Below are 22,680 nucleotides of genomic sequence, written 5' to 3' on the forward strand. Positions count from 1 at the left end.
TAGGTTCTGCAGAATGAACAGCATGTGGGAGGAGATGGAACACACAGTCACACGATGAAACTACAAGGTCAGTAGAGAGAAATGTAGGAGGTAACAACACATTAAAAGGATCAGAAACCATGATCAAGTGGGATTTATCCCAGGGATGCAAGGATTCTTCAATATACGCAAATCAATCAATGTGGTACACCATATTAACAAACTGAAGAATAAAAACCATATGATCATCTCAATAGATGCAGAAAAAGCTTTCCACAAAATTCAACACCCGTTTATGATAAAAACTCTCCAGAAAGTGGGCAGAGAGGGAAACTACCTCAACATCATAAAGGCCATATACAACAAACCCACAGCAAACATCATTCTCTATGGTGAAAAACTGAAAGCATTTCTTCTAAGATCAGGAACAAGGCAAGGATGTCCACTCTCACCACTATTATTCAACATAGCTTTGGAAGTCCTAGCCACAGCAATCATAGAAGAAAAAGAAATAAAAGGAATACAAATTGGAAATGAAGAAGTAAAACTGTCACTGTTTACAGATGACATGATACCTAGAGAATCCTATAGATGCCACCAGAAAACTACTAGAGCTAATCAATGAATTTGGTAAAGTTGCAGGATATAAAATTAATGCACAGAAATCTCTTGCATTCCTATACACTAATGATGAAAAATCTGAAAGAGAAATTAAGGAAACACTCCCATTTACCATTGCAACAAAAAGAATAAAATACCAAGGAATAAACCTACCTAGGGAGACAAAAGACCTGTATGCAGAAAACTATAAGACACTTGTTGAAAGAAATTAAAGATGATACCAACAGATGGAGAGATATACCATGTACTTGGATTGGAAGAATCAATATTGTGAAAATGACTATACTACCCAAAGCAATCTACAGATTCAATGCAATCCCTATCAAATTACCAATGGCATTTTTTTACGGAACTAGAGTAAAAAATCTTAAAATTTGTATGGAGACACAAAAGACCCCGAATAGCCAAAGCAGTCTTGAGGGAAAAAAAAACGGAGCTGGAGGAATCAGATTTCCTGACTTCAGACTATACTACAAAGCTACAGTAATCAAGACAATGTGGTACTGGCACAAAATCAGAAACATAGATCAATGGAACAAGATAGAAAGCCCAGAGATAAACCTACACACCTATGGTCAACTAATCTATGACAAAGGAGGCAAGGATATACAATGGAGAAAAGACAGTCTCTTCAATAAGTGGTGCTGGGAAAACTGGACAGCTACATGTAAAAGAATGAAATTAGAACACTCCCTAACACCATACACAAAAATAAACTCAAAATGGATTCAAGGCCTAAATGTAAGACCAGACACTATAAAGCTCTTAGAGGAAAACACAGGAAGAACACTCTTTGGCATAAATCACAGCAAGATCTTTTTTGATCCACCTCCTAGAGTAATGGAAATAAAAACAAAAATAAACAAATGGGACCTAATGAAACTTCAAAGCTTTTGCACAGCAAAGGAAACCATAAACAAGACAAAAAGACAACCCTCAGAATGGGAGAAAATATTTGCAAACGAATCAATGGACAAAGGATTAATCTCCAAAATATATAAAGAGCTCATGCAGCTCAATATTAAAAAAACAAACAACCCAATCGAAAAATGGGCAGAAGACCTAAAGAGACATTTCTCCAAAGAAGACATACAGATGGCCAAGAAGCACATGAAAAGCTGCTCAACATCACTAATTATTAGAGAAATGCAAATCAAAACTACAATGAGGTATCACCTGACACCAGTTAGAATGGACGTCGCCAGAAAATCTACAAACAACAAATGCTGGAGAGGGTGTGGAGAAAAGGGAGCCCTCTTGCACTGTTGGTGGGAATGTAAATTGATACAGTCACTATGGAGAACAGTATGGAGGGTCCTTAAAAAACTAAAAATAGAATTACCATATGACCCAGCAATCCTACTACTGGGCATATACCCAGAGAAAACCATAATTCAAAAAGACACATGCACCCCAATGTTCACTGCAGCACTATTTACAATAGCCAGGTCATGGAAGCAACCTAAATGCCCATCGACAGACGAATGGATAAAGAAGATGTGGTACATATATACAATGGAATATTACTCAGCCATAAAAAGGAACAAAATTGGGTCATTTGTTGGACCTGGATGGATCTAGAGACTGTCATACAGAGTGAAGTAAGTCAGAAAGAGAAAAACAATTATCGTATATTAACGCATATATGTGGAACCTAGAAAAATGGTACAGATGAACCGGTTTGCAGGGCAGAAATTGAGACACAGATGTAGAGAACAAACGTATGGACACCAAGGGGGGAAAGCAGCGGGGGGGTGGGGGTGGTGGTGTGATGAATTGGGCGATTGGGATTGACATGTATACACCGATGTGTATAAAATTGATGACTAATAAGAACCTGCTGTATAAAAAATAAATAAAATAAAATTCAAAAATGGAAAAAAAAAAAAAAGATGCAGGGGACTTAGCATGAAGGGCCTTGATACTAAACCAAACCTAATCCTGGAAGCTGGAAGGAGTCACTGAAGGTTTTAAACAGAAGAGTGACAGGATTTGATTTGCATTTTAGGAATATCACTCTGACGACATTAGGAGGGGCCAGGATAGAGGCAGGAAGGTAGGATCTTGCAGTAGTCCAGACAGAAGCAATGAAATGAAGACAATTTATTCCCAAATTCATTCATCCATTTCTTCATTTCTTCAACCAAAAATTTGGAGTGCCTGCTTAGGAAAGGCTATGTGCAAGGCACTGGAATTGGTAAAAAGCAATGGGCCTGGAAAAGAGCCAGCTTAAAAGCTGTGAAGTAGGTAAACATAAAGAACTGAGCGACTGATTAGAGGAGTCTAATACAACTGCCACATGTATATGATTTGGGTGACCAGGTACAGAGTAATACCAGTCACCAAATTAGGAAATGGAATGGGGAATGGGGAGGGGGAAACGGTGGAGGTAACTTTATTGGGGAGGGGAATTATATGTGAAGTTTCAGGCAATCTGAAGTAGCAGTTGAACATCCAATTAGAGATGTCCATTAGGCAATAGACAGGGAATTCATTGCCCTCATGAGAACAAGCTGAAAAAAATCATTCTGTTCTCTATATAAACTCTCTGTTCTCTATATAAACTCATTCTGTTCTCTATATAAACTCCTACTCTTATCTTCAGATGAAAAAAATCAAATTAGTTAAATTTATTTATGTTTTCATAAAAATTTATACTTTTACTAAAAACATCGACTTAGAGAAATACAAATTACAAGATTAATTTGTCTAAAAAAATAACTCTTTATGTTGACAGTCAACAATGAAAAGCACCACTGAAATTCTAACTAGTCTGTTAATCAAGGGAGAAATCTGTAATAAACAATGGAAAATTAGAAGGCGATGAAAGAATGGAGGAAACAAATGAGAAAGATGAACGTGTACACATGACATTTCCTAGCAGGAATATGATAGAACTGTCAAGTCAGGAAAACTTACACATGATATTATATATTTTTGGCACCAATGAAATGATTTGTGACAGTTTATGAAAATACACTCAATACAAACAAATAAGAAACACGAAATCAAAGAGGAACACAGGAAAATAATGCTAGGAGTAAGATTAGCACACAAATGCATATTGTTTATTCCCCCACAGCTATTAGAAATGATCTGCAAACTTGGCTCTAACCCACTTAAAGAAGAAAATATAATCAAATATAAGATTCATAATGGCCACAAGATTTTTTTTTTTTAGAAAATGAATCAGTGTTTCCTGACCCTGAGGTCTGGGAGGAATTTCATCTCTAGGTCCTCTTAAAGATGATGGGGTGTGGTGTACTGAGGCCTCCTCAAAAACTCCATCACTGACAGATAGTCAATTTCATCCCACTGTTTGATACAACAGCCATCATTGAAGGCCCATGATTTAATACCAATCTTCTACAAGCAGATTTTTGAGCAACTGGACAACAGAGAGTTCAAAGTTCTAATCTCTAAAAGGAATCTGAATACAGACTTTCTGTGATGCAACTTAAAGATGTCCACCTCTTTTAGCAACAGTGGGAGCAGAGGGTAGGGTTAATGTCCTCTTTCAAAATTAAGAAGCCTAATGAAGACACCACACTCTACACAAATATGGATTTTGAAGATGGCCTATGAAAAATATAATGCAGTCAGGTAGAAAAAAGACAAGCTTTGGAGTTATGCTTGGCTTCAAATCCTGGTTCTGTTCCTTATGGCTGTATGACTCTAGAAAAATCACTTCCACTTTCTGAGTCTGTTTCCTTTATCTATAGTACGCAGGTTGTAATGAGGAACAAATGAGATAAAAAATATAGAGTGCTAGTATAATGAGTATGCAGACATAAAATAAATGAGGGGGCATGGGACAGAGTACCAACAGAACTAATACAGAAAACAAAAACAAAAACAAAAAACCCACAACCAGATGTAGTTATTTAAGAGCATTTTTCTTCCTTACAGGCATCTTACTTATGAATCACAACACTTAAAATATTTTATTTTTATTTTCCTTCAATTAACCTTTTTTGGCTAGTCACCTAACCTACTTTCTGGTTACCCCTCTAAATTATATTCACCCTATCCCCAAACCACTGGGTTAATAACACTTCTCAGCCCAGAATACACTATTACTATCTATGCAAGGCCCCTCTCTTGAGTTTATTTTAATTTATTGGGTTTTTTCCCCTTTATCTCTAATCCCCATTCTGTCCTACTCCTACATAAGCAAACACTTAATTGTCTGGTTCTATCTTTGGATATGGGTTGTTTACTTGAAAAACATAAAGTTTTGTCCTGTGTATATACATGTTTAAATTTTTTCATAAGTGGTAATGTACTATGCATCCATAGCCTTCTTTTGTTTTTCACTGAATCCTCTCTTCAAACTGCATCCATGATACAGTATGGCCCTTTAGTTCATGCCAAACTGCTGCATCATGTTCCAAAGTATGAATCTGCTGTCTCAAACAATGCCACTATATTCAAAAGTGACCTCTAGATGAATTAAAGCTTAAAAGTAATGTGGCTAACAGAAAAAAGTGTCAGAGAGCAACCCCGTGGCCTTGGATCCTCAAAGCATAGACTGTAAAATTAAAATATACGTAATTTTTTGCATATATTTGCCAAACTCAAAATTAAGGTCTATATCAACATGAAACCTTAAATCAAGTCATGATAGTAAAAAGCCAAATAACTAACTAGTATATAAAGAAATGCTCAACTTCATTAGTAATCAGAGAAATGTAAATTAAAATGAAATATCACTTCACACCCATCAGTTTGGAAAAAATGAGAAAGTCTAAACATAGCAAATCTTGGCAAGGATGTGGGGAAGCAGGAGCATTCATCTACTGTTGGTGGGATACAGACGGGTGCAGCCTTTCCGGGAAGCAATCTGGGAGTACATAGGGATGTTCAGAATGTGTATTCTCGATGACCCTGCAATCCTACCCCTGAGTACATACCCTGGAGAGTCCAAAGATGTTCCTATACTGCTGTCTGTGGTAGCAGGAAGGGACAATCCCCTTCTTTTTTATGCGATATAAAATTGTGTAGACACAGACTATGAAAATATTTCTCTCTTATCTCTATAAATTTTTTAAACAAAGAGTCTATCCAAAACTTTCTGTAGAAAATTAGAGCACGTCTGCAAACCTGAAGTACAAAACAAAAACAGCATCTCACATTTCCAAATGTATATTATTTTCCTGTAGACTCCAAGGGGATTTTTCTTAAATTACTGAATACTCTCTATAAATGAAGGCTCTAAATATCTCATACAGTCTGAATATTATCATTTAAATGTAATAACCATGAACTTTGAGATTTAAAGAATTTAGAACAATTTGGACTTCCCTGGTGGCGCAGTGGTTAAGAATCCACCTGCCAATGCAGGGGACGCGGGTTCGAGCCCTGGTCCGGGAAGATCCCACATGCCGCGGAGCAACTAAGCCCGTGTGCCACAACTACTGAGCCTGCGCTCTAGAGCCTGCGAGTCACAACTACTGAAGCCCGTGCTCCGCAACAAGAGAAGCCACCGCAATGAGAGGCCTGCGCACAGCAATGAAGAGTAGCCCCTGCTCGCTGCAACTAAAACAAACAAAACAAACAAACAAAAAAAAAGAATTTAGAACAATTTATTAGAACTTCAAATCTTACCCTGTTATTGCAGTGATGATGTGACAACAATCAAAGGATAAGAAAGTTGAGCTCTACTCAAGGCTCTAATGGTCATTTAATAACAAAAGGTCCCTTATTTTTATTTTCCCACACTGCCTTAAAATAAGTACAGTAATCAGTTCCCAAGAATTATAGCATATTATAACACGGGAAGTTGAACAAGGCACAATGCTTTGAGTACCCCAAGTGCTTTAAAGAAAGGTTTGATGGACACCGTTCATGTTAGTGTCACATTTTATTACAAAGTTCACGAACACATGTGGCTCTGGTATCAGGGAGAGTTCTCCAGGTGACTGGGTTTTTAATAAGACAAGAACTGGGTCACTCTGGAAGGTTAGGAAAAACAACTTGAATTATAAATATATAACCCAGTTTTCTATAGCATCTCTAAGTTTTCACACCCTTTCCCAAACTTCCTATATAAATCTGAAATGATGTCACTTGGGGCATAAAAGCTCACAAATATCTGCTGCCTACAGTTCTCACAAGAAACTACTGTCCCGAACTGTGCTTTAAATACAAAAGATTTTCGCCCAGAGCCTGCATTTTCACACACACATAAACATTTACCTGACACAGAGGCTACCAAAAGAACCACATTCAGAGGAAGGGGAGGAAGCTGGGGGGTGGGACGGGCTCTTGGCAAGGATGGCAATTTGAGAGGCCCTGGCAGATTGGGACGTATGGCTTTTTTCCATCCAGAGGTCGTCTGAAGCACAGTATTTTATTTTCATAGTAGGGTACTGAGTTCTGAGATCTCCGATACACCCCAGGGAACCAGCAAAAGCTAGTCTCAGCACTGTGTCCGTCCCCACCGGCACCAGGTCGCTAATGAAGGTGTGGGGCTGTGAGTGCACCCAAATAAAACACAGCAAAAGGAGAAAAAGAACTCCGAGCTGGGCCCATTCCTTTTATTCCAGGGGAGCAACCTTTTCTGTACTGAGCGACTAATGAGTCCTGAACAGGAGTGGGAACAAATCACACAGTGCGCTACCAGGAGGGACAACACGGGTCGGCCTTTGTGTTCTGTGGCCGGTTCAGTTTTCAGAGCATTTCCCAGCAAGGACCAAAAGCAAGCTGCACAAAGGAAACAGAGCAGTTAGATACTTGAACTGTGTCCTGGGTGCTTCAGTCTGGAGTGACGGTGAGGGTGGGGAGGATAGAGGCGAGGGGGTCCAAGGGAATCAAATAAGGATGGCTTTATCTGAAAAGTTCATAAAAACGTTTTCTTCCCAGAGCTGTTATTTTGAACTTTATCTTTTCTAAGGGACATGAGCTCCAATCCCTCAGCAGACTTTTAAAGGGAGAACAGAAATAAAGCCTAAGAAGGAATTTTATTTTTCCATCCTCACCACTTAATTAGAAGGGCCTTTACAGTGTTCAAGGTTTTAATTGCCTTCTCCCCCTCCCTGACCCCCTTCTTCAGTGACACCCATAGAGCAACTGAGCCAGAGCCAAACAGTATCTGAAGCTTCTCTGAAGGAGGAAGAACACCAGCACAGGGACCCGAGACACCATTTCTCTCCCTTCCTTCCTCTAGCTCTCTCCTCCCTCCCAGCCACCCTCCACCCCCTCCCCTCCTCCTATCTCTCTCTCGCGCTCTCTCTCTCTTTTCTCTCTTGCACGAAAACATCTGATAGCTTTTCTGGTGCACAAGAAGCTTTCCCGGCATGACTGATAGCAGCAAATGCTGCAACACGAGCAAGTTCCCAATAATCTGAAGAAAAGCAAGAAGAGGAAAAAGAGAGGGGAAAGGGAATTACTAAACAAAAGAAAAGAGGGGTTGAAGAGGCTAAGTCTATTAAAAAAAAAAAAAATCTAACTGAGATGCATTAATAGAAAATAATCAGGATCCAATAAAAATTTAATTTACTTCCACAGACTTTTAAAATCTAGAATGTTACCTCTTTTCTCCTTATTTACTATGTAAATAAACATGAAGCCCAATAAAAGATATTTTCAGTTGGCCCAGGATTACTTCTGTAATCTTCTGTCCCTACCAAAACTTAGACCAAGGACATCACCATTAATCTCTCTTAGATCCATGGAAGAATAAGATCCTTGATTTTTGATTTGGAATTCTAACAAATTCAGAGTGTGCTCGCTAAGGGTCCTATAATAGTAAATAATAAATTATTTTTAAATAATTAAAAACAATATCAGCTTCTATTTAAGATCAACAAAGTACTGATATATATGCATGACCTCTAATTAACCGTGATGCAAGTTAGACATCACCAGGAATTATTGTCATGAGGATACTACAAAGTAAATGACTTGCTCAAGGCCACATAAGCTTAGTCAATGACGGAGCCAGGATTTGAATCCATTTTTTTTTTTCTGGCTCGAAAGCCTACCCTCTTTCTATTAAACCACAGGAGAAAATGAGCTATAAAAAACCCTTCAACACTTGAACGGTATCATTTTTTAAACTTAGTACTATAATAACCCAGAGTTTTCTACAATCAACAATCTATCATGTAGATTAGTAATAATAAAGAATCATAATACGAATGACATATTTGTTAATTAAAGTAGACTGGCTGTAGGTGATCTCCAGGTTGTACTTCAACACCTGGGTAAGTCTTCAGAGGCGTTCAAAGCACCCTGCTACTCTGCTTATTTAGACAATAATTGGACACCAAGCCCTAACCTAACCCATAGGTTCGGAGTCCAATTCTAGAACATGCCTGCTACCCAAAATAAAGAGTCGTTAAATGAACCTCTGGGAATCAATGTACCCTAGGGAATTTAGAAATGGTATGGACTTTGCCAGGAGTCTCTTAATGACTCTGTCACTCTGAGCCTTCAGGAAGCCCCAGAAGAATCATTCCCTAAAAAGGCCCCATAGACTGGAAACTAATCCCAGAAGAATATGAACACTCTCAATCACTAACGACATCTCTCCAGTTTGCAGGGTTACCCTATCTAAGATTAGTCCCTCTCCCTGTGCTCTGAACCTACCCCATCTCAAGTTGATCCCATCCCCATTTTCTCCTCTCCTGCATCAGCGTCTATGTCTCCATTGTCCCCTTCCTATCAGCATTTAAACGTGCTCAAGCCCACATGCCCTCTCCCAGCCCACACCACCCTTCACATACTATTTCCAGTCTCTTCTTTATAGCCAAAATACATCAAAGCATGACCTACACATGCTGATTCCATCCATTTACTCTCACTTACTCTTTAACCAAATCTCCTGAACTCTTGCAACCACCAGTCTACCAAAAAGGTTCTCAAAAAGTCACCCATGCTTTTCAGTTGTAAAATTCAATGGTCTTCTCAGTCTTCATCTTATTTGACCTCTTAGTTGAATTCAAAACCATTAAACACTCCCTTATCTTGGAAATGTTCTCTTCTCTTCCATAAACCATACACTCCTGATTTTCCTCATACTTCTCCAGCCCCTCCTCTTCAGTTCCTTGAGCAAACATATCTCCCAGAATGTTGCTTCTCCCTATAGGCCCTCTCCTTGGGAAATTTCATCTGTTTCCCTGATTTCAATCACACCAGCTACACCCTGAAGAACACAAAATCTATATATCTAGGCTAAACTTGCCTCCATTCCTAGAAATGTAAACACCATCCAAAGAATGGGGGATAGAACACGGAACAAAATAGTTCTCAAGTTCATTGTCTAGCTCATCCTCTTGGATGTCTCAAAGGCACCTTCAACTGAAAGTGTCACAAGGTAAAATCAATATCTGCTCCCACTCTCCCAAAAAGCCCATTCTTCCAACTCTATTTCTCTTCTTAGTGAATGCCAACACTCTTCACCCTTTTAACTATGCCAGAAACCTGGGAATTATTCTTGACTCCTTCCTTTCTCCAATCAATCATCAAATCCTAATGTTTTTACCTCCTAAATATCTTTGTATAAAATCTCTTCTCATCATCCCAGCTCACTACCCAAATCCAGGCAACCATCATTTCTCACCTATATTTCACCCAACAGCTTCTTAACTGGTCTACCTGCAGGCTTACTACCCACCAATTCACTACATATAGCCACAAGAACCACACAGCAGCACACATGTCACCAACACTGAAAGCGGCATGTAGCAGGGGCTCAATATAGTTTTGCTGAGTGAACGAATCGATCAATTGACCAACCAATTAATCAACCAATTCAGAACCCAAGAGCTAGCTTTAATGTTTCTCGAAAATTGCCCCAAAATTGAGTGGTGGTCTTAGGAAAAATATATATATTGCCCCCAAATTTGTGTCTTTGTGTTGCTTTGCTGCTCCAGATCACAAATACTGGGGAAGTGCATCAGACAGTTGAATACTGTGCGGGATCCACTTTTAAACCTGCTGTGTAGAATCAACATGTATGTCTATAGTAGTGGTTCTCAGTTGGGGACAGTTTTGTCTCCCAGGGCAGGGGACCGGAGGGTTTCCTACAGGCATCTGGTGGGTTGAAGCCAGAGCTGCTGCTAAATATTCTGCAACATACAGAAGAGGCCCCCACAACAAGGAATTACCCAGTCCAAAATGTCAATGTCAAAAACAAGGTACTACCAGAGTAACACTATTTCCAAATGCCACAATATTAGGATTTCACAAGATAATAAACACATTTATTCCTCTGTAGAATGAGATATGACACAGTCCACTTTCTAAAGTAAAAGTTAATAGATTTCTCCAATCAAAAAAAAAATGTAGATAAAATTTAAATAATGGCTTAGCATTTCAGCTCTGAAAATAAAAAATATTTATAACAAGTTCTAATAAAATTTATTCTTTTCTTTATTGAAAGCTCCTTTCTATCTCTATTCACAACCAAAAAAAAAACACAATAACAAAATACTCCAATGTGCAAATGCACACGCACAATGTTTTATCATTGATTTTCATCATGACTTTTGGAAACAAAAAGACTGTTTCTCCTTCACATCCCCTCTCTACCTCCTCTGCTCTACTTAACCAATCATAACATAGTTAGGAGGTATGTTTTATTATCTCTTGTACTTGATGATGTGCTTCCTATTCCTAAGATAAAAATAAATAAGTGGAATTCTTTACATTTCTCTCAGGAAACAAAGACAAAAACAAAAAACCTAACTCAAGATGCTTCACTTGCATGACTGGAAACTGTTTTTTCTTTTTACAATCAAGAAATAAGAAATATTTTCCATTTCTATCTTAATCGAATAACCATCAAACCAATGCCAATATATAACAATTCAAATGGCTTTATTTCTATTGTCTTTCCCAGATACCACATTTTTAAGATATGATGTTTTCTGCACAAAATCAGAGTAAGCTAAGAGACCAGCAGTTATGATTCACTGAGTGAAAAATTTAGGGGAAAAGTGGTTCAATCTAGTGATTAAATATTGAAACCTCCATTGCTGGCTGTGACAATATTTATTTTTTGTGTTTCATATGATACCGTCAAGATTTAGAATAATGTACATAGATCAACAAACCTGCTCACTGATTTGCTGTCTAAATACTATATCTGATTACTACCTTAAGAGTTCTGATCATCAAATGTCCCAGCTGTAGCCCTAACAGATGTAGACTGAAATAATGTATGAAGACCTTAAAATCAAACAGTAAAACTGTTCTGATTTTCTATACTCATCTCACCCTAAGAGCTTAGATGGTTCCCATTTTCTTAGCCTGCCTTATCAATGATACATTTTTCATTAACACTATTTGAGTCTCACCAAATAAGAGCTGTTCCCTCTAACTGAAACACAGAATATGTCATAGTAATTGAAATCACAGATTAGTAATTGGAACTTTCTAGTTTGCCAATAGGAGCTGTGACCCAGCACTTGTATAGCCTAAGGATTCCAATAAATAGGTTTTATCATAGGTGAATACCCTAGGGAAAGAGAACTAGATAGTTTAGCAGTGTGTACATTTACCTGGATGTCTATATACAAACACCAAATGTGTCAGAATAAATAGCTCTCAGTTCCTGGTACAAATATCTAAGGCCCTGACAAAAGCAGGAAATGAATTCGGAAGTGAAAAATAAGCAGAAAGCAGTATTAATCATTGTTAGTGAAAATAAAAGATTGGCAACAACCTAAATGTCCATTAGTAGGCGCCTAGGTTAAATAAGACTACAATGCACCCATACAACAGACACCATGAGACCACAAGAACAAGAAAGCTTTTTCCAGACCAACATGAAACGATTTTCAAGATACGCTGTTAAATGAAAATAAGCAAGAGTGGAATAGTAGTAAGCATTTCTGTGAAAAGGAAAATTCTTTTGTTACATATAAATATAAATATGTAATATATATATACATACACATGTATATCTTCTATATGTATAAAATATTTATGGAAAGAAATGTAGGAAACTAGTAACAGAAGCTGTGCTTCAGAGAGACTAATATGGTGGTTTGGGGACTTCCCTGGTGGTCCAGTGGTAAGGAATCCACCTTCCAAGGCAGGGGACCCAGGTTCGATCCCTGGTTGGGGAACTAAGATCCCACATGCCGTGGGGCAACTAAGCCCGTGCACCACAACTACTGAGCTCGCATGCCTCAACTAGAGAGCCCTCGTGCCGCAAAGCACAGAGCCCACGCGCTCTGGAGCCCACACACCACAACTAGAGAAGAGAAAAACCCACACGCCACAACTAGAGAGAATCCCGCACCAAAATGAAAGATCCCACATTCCTCAACGAAGATCCTGCATGCCGCAACTAAGACCGGACACAGCCAAAAACATTAAGAAAATAATAAAATAAATAAATAAAATAAATAAATATTTAATATGGTGGTTTGGGGACAAGAGTGAGCAAAAGACTTCTATATACTGCTGTGTACCTCTGGAATTTTGAACCAGGTGAATGTATTTCCTATTCCAAAATAAATAAAACTGAAATATTTTTTAAAAAATCTTATTTGACATTGTAAATCAACTATACACCAATAAAAATTAATTTAAAAAGTAAATAAAATAAACTAGATAACCAACAAGGACCTACTGTAAAAAAAATTTTTTTTAATCTTATTTGCCAAAACAATGCATAATTGTCCATCAGGGGGAAAAAAATTACTTATCACTCTCTAAATGAGTAAATTCTGTTAATATGTAGGTCAATGTGTACCTCAACATTCCATTAACATGGCAGTGGTAAGAGCTCCTAATAAAACAGTAATTAAGTTAAAAAAAAAAAACCCTCTATGGCAGCTTTTTCCTCAATAACCTTCTCTTCAAATCAATATAGTACTTGCAATGAAAAAGAGGCAGCATTAAGTTTTAATTAGTGACTACTGATAAAGCTTATTTTCCTTAATTGTGAAAAAGGAAAAAAAATGAGATGTTTTTGCCTAACTTATTTATCTATCATTAGGAAATACCTATAAATACAGAAATAAGTTTTGACACAAGTGGTTTTAAATTTAAGTGCCAAAAAATAGGATTCTGCCCTAGCTCCTCTCTTTCTAAAAAAATACCTATGTTATTTCATGATGTGACTGTGCAACCTAGACACATGTCCTGGGGCCACAGCTAGCAGAAAGCTGAGGATGCTCTATGGAGCTGGGCCACAGCCCTGCCCACACATTCTAGGAACAGGCTCAAGAAGCATCTGAATCTTTGGCCACCTTCTAACAAAGAAAAACAAATTCAGTATCAGTTATGCCAACCCAAAACCTGTGATCTCTGGAAGACACTCTTAAACAGTAGTAAACAATGACATCTTTTAGGCGTCTTATTATAATGCAAAATTTTAAAAAATCTGTAAGAGCCCTAGTAAAGTGATAGAGGTTTATAATTGTTAACTCCTGACTTCAAAATCTGTCAGGACGAGATCATTTTTTCCAGGTCATGTTAGTGCTAAAAATTTTGGGTCTTCAACCAAGTATTTGCTCCCACTGGCCTTCATAAATCACATCAGGGTCAGGATTTTTGCACAGCCTTATAAATGGTAGCCATTACTCTGGCTCTAACCTTCAGTGAAATTCCATCAATTAATAGTTTGTATCTAAGTTTCAATGCTCTCTTTTTCAAAAATTATAATTATGCTGAAATTTAACTGTTAATAGTTTATCTGTAATTGATAGTGACACCAGATATTGACTACTAAACTATTTTTCTTTTTCTCAATCAGTATCAAGCAGACCAGGCACATATGTGTTGAGGATTGCGGTAAAACATCTGTTCTTCAGATGAGAAATCAAACTTTTCAGTTAATACTCTTGAAGAGACCATCAAACTCAACCCTCGGCCATACCACTGTTTCATAAATGATCATCTAGGTTAAAAGAAAAGACGGTATCTGAGTAGACCAGAGAGGCTTTCAGAAAAGGCTGAAACACTCACCTTGGAACTGATCAGCACTTCAGGTTGGGGACATCCCCTCTTATTATACCCTTCACTGGTCTGGGTCCTGGGTTTTGATAGACACTCCAAAACAAAATGCAGCTATTCAAACATTTGCCCATGTCTGAAAAGTATCTTGAGTACTCAATGCATTATGAAATGTGATTAACATGCTTTGATTTTGAAAAATCCCAGAGAAAGAAAAGAATGTAAATAAAAGAATGGAAAATATATATACAACTGGACATTATGAATTAGAAGTACAGACAGAAAATATACAAATAAGATTAAGTTGATACATCTGGGGAAGGAACACTAGCCCATTCCTTAAATTCTCTATGAAGTAAATGGGAAGCAACTGTTTTTATTCTCATTTTGCAAATAGGAAAATCAGGCATGAAGCAGAAAAGTAACAATGTGGAGAAAAAGAAGTTACAGGTTTACAGAAGTAATGATTGAGTAAGAACACTAAGGTTAAGTCGCCTGATGCCATGTTCTAATCTTTCCTTATGAAAGAAGGACCCCGTTTGTTTTTCCTACCTGTCCTTCAGGAAACTTGTGAACTACCTAATAACCACAAGGTAATATATACAAGGATCACTTTCATGCATACAGAATATAATTTTAGCCAGGTGTAAAAGAAGGGGGAGAAAGAAAAGACATGGTCCTTGATTTCTAGGAGGGGTGTGTGTGTGTGTGTGTGTGTGTGTGTGTCTGTGTGAAAGAGAGGCGGGGGAGATGGAGAGAGAGGGAGAGTGAGAAACACAACCGAAATCTTTTTGGAAACAGAAAGGGATGCATAAAATTCATTTTAAAATAGATGGCATAGATGTAGTCTAATGTAATGGACAATGAGAAAAAAATATACACGTTAAAAAAAACTTTTGCCTTTTTGTCTTTTATATTGTTAATGCACTTTGACTAAATATTCAGAGAGCACCGGGTGCAGCAGTGACAAAATAAAAATCAACTAAAAGATTTAGATTTCATTGAGAGAGGCAGGCTCATTCTAATTCTAAAATATTTACTTACATTGCTAGTAATATTCTATGCTGCAACTAATAATGAAAATACTGCTATGGTATCCTCCGCTTTCTTGAACATATCGGAGTTTAGGCAGAAGTAAATGCTAAACATTGCTATCAAGCAGAACTTAAGGTCTCTGTAGGATTGATGTACATTTTTTTTAAACAGTCACAAATATTATAAAAATCAATGGAACCATAAGTTTCTAAGCATATTTTGACTACAATTTAGGCATAATTTGCCAAGACCACATGAAACTTAAAAAGTAGAGCGAGTAATAATTTATCTGCAGAAGCTTTAACTGAACATATGCTCTTAAGTGTTCCTTTCCTGAAATTACACTGGCAGAGTGGAGAGTTAACAATATATGAACAATGGGAAACAACTTTTTAAAATGCACACTAGGCTCTAAAAGATAAAATGCTTATTTAGAAAAAATAGTCTCTGAGAAACATCCATGGCAAAGTTGGTTAGGTTCTAAGACGACACAGGTTCCCAGAAGAAGGTATAGTATGTTAACTCCTTTGTACCATGAAAATTTGGATAGCCATTTAAAATAAATCCAGGATTTTAAATAGACCAAGATATAGTTAAAAATAGGGTCTTGATAAAACCAATGGCCTATTCAAGTGGAAATCAAATACCTTTTACATTATAGCTAAAGTTCACCTTTGAGGAAACATCCAAACAATTTGCTAGGTCTGCTACTAATTATCTTTATAAGGTTTTAATGTGACTTTCCACCTAGAAAAGCTTCACCACCTTTATTTAGGAAGAAAAAAAAAAGGCTAACGCTGAGAATCTAACACATATGTCACATTATTTTTACTTTATCATCTCCTGTTGATAAACTATTCCACTGGTAGAAAGAATAAGAGCTGAATGTAAAACAGAAATGATAACCTTTCACACACTGCAAACCTAAATGCAGCTTAAACACAGACAGGAAATAATACAATATTCTTAGTCATTCAACTGCAATAAGTACATACCCTTAAAATAATGCACATAAGGATTAGAAATAATACGCATAATCCTTCATATAATATCTGCACATCATGTGTATGTTATGTTATATATGTGGCATATCGAGGTACTGGGTAGCTCACAGACACTTAAAACATTTGTAAGCTTCCTCCTCATGTACAAAGAGGAGTAAGCACACATTTTACTATGATATATTCCTAGCAATGTAAGATATACAACTCATATTTTTGTTTGTTTGATGTGAAGAAATTGGGTGTTTTGTGTTTTTGAAGTCTTTTAGAATTGGCCTACACAAATGTTACATGTGTGGATATCTAGAAGAAAGCAAATGTTTTAATATTCAACTTGAAACCGTTTTTCAGTTTATAGCGAGCTTTTCAACATAATCAGTAGGTTAATCCTTCCAAAGTGAAACCTAAGCAAGATGACCTATTAAATAACAAACAGTCTACTGCACAGAGTGATTATAAATACTGATGGCAGGGACCATATCTTGTATTTCTACATTCTGTCCATCACCTAGCATGGTGCCTTGCATATAATATTTATATAATAAATACTTGTCCGAAATAGACTTAAACAGTCCAAATCCTAGCCCTATTTCTACCACTGACATTTTGGGAAATGTAATAAATAACTTTTGGAGTGTCTAGCCCACAACTTATTCCATCTCTCCTCTTAGAGCTATTAACTACCATCCAGAGGAGAAAGCCCAGGACTACCACCATTTTAACTTTCTATTATATGACCCTTACTCCTTGCGTATAGCTGATTGCATCAAGGGTAGACTCATAACACAAACGAAGGCAATCAGAGTGTCTCATTTGAGAATATGAAATTAGAGGCACATAAACTGGTATTTGGAAGCTAAACATGTCAGTGGCAGAGTATTAAAACAAGGGTTCAGCTGAGTTTCTCAGAGATATCTTAGCTCTTTTTTTCTGAAGTCTAGCTGTACAAATATTCCTTGAACTCTGAGAGGTCCCTTATATTCCTAAAGGAAATTTTCACTTTCATGTAATAAGTAATAGAAATGAACTAAAGTTTGTTTAAGCAAGAATCTGCTGCAACACATGAAAAATATTAGATGTATTCTTCAAGTAAGAGAGGTCCTTAGATGTGTTAGTTCAAACTTTCTCCCAATCAGGAATTACTCTGACAGCCCCCTAAGAAGTAGCTCATGCTAACTACTTTTGAACAGAGAAAGTCAGCTCTAATTGTCAGGTCCCTTTTTAGAAGTAACTAAAAATCTGCATTCCTATAACTTTGATCCACTGGTCCTACTCTGCCTTCTACAGAAATTGGATTTATTCTGCTTTCCATGTGCCAATTTTTTAACTTTTTGAAGAAAGACGCCCTATTACTCCCTTATATTCACTCTCCTTCAGGTTAAACTTCTCCGGCTCACTCATTTTTTAAAACTGAAGTACAGTTGACATATAATATTATATTAGTCATTCATTCTTACCTGTAGTTGGTAAGACACTTGATAAAATACTTATCAGGATAAGATACTTGATTTCTGTCTATGGCTACTGAGATGCGACTACTAAAAAAACTGTACTTTCAGCTCCCCCATCTGTGAAGAAAAGGCATGGAAAAAGTGCCTCTATGCCCAGAGAACATTTCTTGTATAGAGAAGTAATATCATCCCAGTTAGAGATAAGGAAACTGACACACAGAAGCCCAATTGCAAACAACCAATATTTCCCTCAATAGTTCCTTCCATATCACCAGGCGCATCCAGTGGTAGCAAACTTGTCAAAATCAACTCCTCCAGAACTCTGGAAATCAACCAAAAGGCTTGCAACAATCGAGGAGTTACCATATGATCCAGCTATTCCACACCTAGCTAAAAACCCAAGGGAACTGAAAACACGTCCATACAAAACTTGTGAACAAATATTCATAGCAGCATTATTCATAACAGCCAAAAAGTGGAAACAGCCCAAATGTCTATCAAGTGATGAATGAATAAATAAAATGTGATATATCCACACAGTGTAATATTATTTGGCAATGAAAAGAAATAACGCACTGATACACATTAAAACGTGGATAACCATTATGCTAAGTGAAAGAGACTAGTCACAAAAGGTCACATATTGTATGACTCCATTTATATGAAATATCCAGAATGAGCAAATCCATACAGACAGAAAATAGATTAGTGGTTGCCAGGGGCTGGAAAGTGGGAGAAATGGGTGGGGGCAGGGGGTAGGGAATGACTACTAATGGGTACAGGGTTTCTTCATGGGGTGAAGAAAATATTCTAAAATTAGATATAGGTGTTGGTTGTGCAACTCTGCAAACCACAAAATTGTAAATACTAAGTGTTATAAAAAGTTGTTATTTTAAAAAGAGTTTTCACTGATCTAAAAATTGCTCCTGCGTTTTCTCACCTCTGTTTCTTTGATCATGTCTTCCCTCTGCCTGGAATGCATTCCCTTTCATTTCTAACTATTGAAATCAGACCCATTCTCTAAGGGCCCACCTAAATGCCACCCTTTCCACAATCTTTTCTGATCCCCCCAGAGTGATTGTTTTCCTTTTCCTTTGAACTTCGGGAATCATTCTTTTTGGGGGGGTGGGGATTTATTTACTTACTTACTTACTTACTTATTTATTTATTTATTTATTTATTTATGGCTGTGTTGGGCCTTCGTTTCTGTGCGAGGGCTTTCTCTAGTTGCGGCAAGTGGGGGCCACTCGTCATCGCAGTGCGCGGGCCTCTCATTATCGCGGCCTCTCTTCTTGCGGAGCACAGGCTCCAGACGCACAGGCTCAGTAATTTTGGCTCACGGGCCTAGTTGCTCCGCGGCATGCGGGATCTTCCCAGACCAGGGCTCGAACCCGTGTCCCCTGCATTGGCAGGCAGATTCTCAACCACTGCGCCACCAGGGAAGCCCCTTAATCATTCTTTTATGTCACCTTAAATGTGTTAACTTTATCAGTTCTTTGTGAACATCTCTTATATCTTCCCTATCAGATATTAAGATCCCTGAGGGCAGGGATCATGCCTTTTCAGATAATCCGAGTGCACAGTACTTTGGTTTGCACCTAGAAGGCTTTCTTACAATGTTTGCTGAATGAGTATGCTCTGCCATGTGAGTAAAATATATTAAATCACCTTTGTGCAACAGTCTAATGCTTTTTCCATTTTTTTTTCCTGTCTTGTTTCTATTTAGGAATGTGCAATACACTGCTTGAAGAATTAATCATCTGAAAATCTTAATGTCATGTTTCACATCAAATGTGATCTCAAAATTCTCTATTAATAATCAGTCTTGTTTTAAATGCTTTTCCCTTAATTAAAACTCTGTACCCTCCTACACTGTTGATGGGAATGTAGATTGGTGCAGCCACTATGGAAAACAGTATGGAGGTTCCTTTAAAAACTAAAAATAGAGTTACCATATGATCCAGCAATCCCACTCCAGGGCATATACCCGGAAAACACGAAAACTCTAATTCGAAAAGATACATGTACCCCAGTGATCACAGCAGCACTATTTACAAAAGCCAAGACATAGAAACAACCCAAGTGCCCATCAACAGACAACTGGCTTACAAGGATGTGGTATACATAAACAATGGACTATTTCTCAGCCATAAAAAAGAATGAAATATTGCCATTTTCATCAACATGAATGGACCTAAAGAATACTATACTTAATGAAGTCAGACAGAGAAAGACAAATATTATATGCTATCAGTTATATGTGGAATCTTATAAATAATACAAATGAATCTACATACAAAACAGAAATAACGCACACATATAGAAAACAAACTTATGGTTACCAAAGGGGAAGAGGGGGGAATAAATTAGGAGTATGAGATTAACAGATACAAACTACAATACATAAAATAGACAAGCAACAAGGATTTACTGTATAGCACTGGAACTATATTCAATGTCTTATAATAACCTACAATGAAAAATAATCTGAAAAAATATATATATATAACTGAATCACTTTGTTGGACACCTGATACTAACACAATATTGTAAATCAACTATACTTCCAAAAAAAAAAAAAGAATATAAGATGAGATCATTTTGGATTTGGGGTGGGCTCTACAGCCAACAACCAGTGTCCATATAAAAGAAAGGAGAGGGAAATTTTGAGACACAGAACGACAGGGAGAAAGCCATGTGAAGACAGAGATCAGCTGTGACTGGAGTTATGAAGCTACAAGCCAAGGAATGCCAAGGACTACCAGCTGTCACAAGAAGCTAGGAGCGAACCATGGAGCTGATTTTCTCTCAGAGCTTCCAGAAGGAATCAACCCTGCCAACACACTGATTTTGAAATTCTGGGCTCCAGAACTGTGAGAAAATAAATTTCTGTTGTTTTAGGCCAAAACAAAGCAAAACAAACAAACAAAAGTGAAAACACTATATATTTCTTTCTAGAAAAATAGAAAAGCAGGAAAAGCGAAAAGAATTTTTAAAGTATTTATCATGCTATCCATCCAGCAGAAAGACTAACTTTTCTGTATCCCTTCCATACTTTATTTCAGGCATTATCAACATGGTTTGAGATCGCAACTGTATATACAATTTTGTAAAATGTCCCCTAAATTATGTTTCCTCATACTATTAAAAATTCTTTGCAAACATGATATCCTCTCCTCTAACTGAACCATCATCCTCCTTAACTCTCATAAACGTTAGGTTGCTTTCAGAATTTCACAATTATGAATATGACAATGAATGCTTTTCTATATTTCTGATTATTCTTTTGGAATATACTACAAGTCAATAGATTGATCTTACCAGGTGAAAGGAAGAAACTGTCTTTAGAAAATAACATCCATTAGATTATTATAAAAATTGCACGTGATTTCTAAAAAAAATTTTTTAATACAGAAAATATAAAATAAAAATCACTCATAACCCATTGGTATATGTCTTTCAAGTCTTCTCTCTCAAATATATGAAATCACGTTGTACGTAGTTTATTTTCCTGTCTTATTTATCACTATAACATAAGCATGTGAAAACCTTATTAAAATTTTAATAAACATTTTAATGACTTCATAATACTGTATAATATTGTATAAATACACAACATATTTAATCCCTGTGAAATATTTGGATTGTTTTCTATTTTTAATTTTAAATAATAAGGCAGTAAATATCTTTATATATAAATATTTATATATATATGATTATTTCTTTAAGGTAGATTTTCTATTAATCCTGATTTAAAAAAAAAAAAAAGTTTATGGACAATTTCAAAACTCCTGATATTATGACACCAAGTTACAGTCCAGAGAAGCTCTACCATTTTAAACCCCCAATCAGAGGTCTATGAGTGTGCCCGTATCACACACAGCATTAGGCATTATCTTTAAACAAAACTAAATAACTAAATTTTAAGTATGCCTTCGAAATATATGACTTTATTATTTTTCTATTTAAAATTTTTGTATTAATAAACTATTAATATTTTAACACAAATCTATTAATCTTTTATTTCTTCCATTGCTCTTATGCTTAGGAAATTCTCTACTGAGGTTCACATCAACACTTACTGGTATTTTCTTCTAGCTTTTTTTTAGCGCTATACCTGTTTCTTAGGAAATATTCAATTGAGATACAATACCTATTTCAAAAAATATATATATGTGCTGAAAACTGACAAAATCAGAGCCAACCTTGGAATGAAGCTTGAAGGAATCTCACATGCTCTGCTACAGCAATATCAAGATGAAACAAAGTCAAGTGTCACTTTACTTGTTAATAACACTATAAACAAAAGGAAATTTCATTCAAAAAAGGAAAATGTAAACTCTGAAGAGAAAAATAAAGGAAAGGAGAACAGAAAGAGGAGAAAAGGAAAGCTTTTGTAATATTAAAGTTTCAAGACAATTGAAATGACCTTCATTTTCAATAAACTTGCAATATAGACTTTCCATCTATAAAATAGACATTGGAGGAAACTACTTTTTTAAGAGTATTTGAGGCCTGGAATGTAAGGAATATAATATCCTGGTTGTTAAGAGGATATCATATCAGATAGTGGCATCTACTGGCAAATGATAATATTGTAACCAAATTCTAGTAGACATTATAAATATCCAGAAAGTGTGTCTGTGTGATATTTTATCTTATATTTTTACAAAGATATA

The 22,680-nt window shown here is 36.6% G+C and overlaps 1 protein-coding gene and 1 long non-coding RNA gene across 3 annotated transcripts in view; both read right to left on the minus strand.

Moving 5' to 3' along the window:
- RAD51B (RAD51 paralog B) overlaps positions 1-22,680 on the minus strand; it is a 648,001-nt gene that overhangs the window by 408,460 nt on the left and 216,861 nt on the right. The window lies entirely within an intron of this gene.
- LOC309655998 lies at positions 4,543-14,610 on the minus strand. The gene is made up of 2 exons (XR_014261119.1): positions 14,527-14,610; positions 4,543-7,305 (listed from the first exon to the last, which is right to left on the minus strand). It is a non-coding gene; the product is annotated as an uncharacterized lncRNA (long non-coding RNA).

This window comes from Balaenoptera physalus (genome assembly GCF_965194825.1).
Source record: "Balaenoptera physalus genome assembly, chromosome: 2".
Classification (NCBI taxonomy): domain Eukaryota; kingdom Metazoa; phylum Chordata; class Mammalia; order Artiodactyla; family Balaenopteridae; genus Balaenoptera; species Balaenoptera physalus.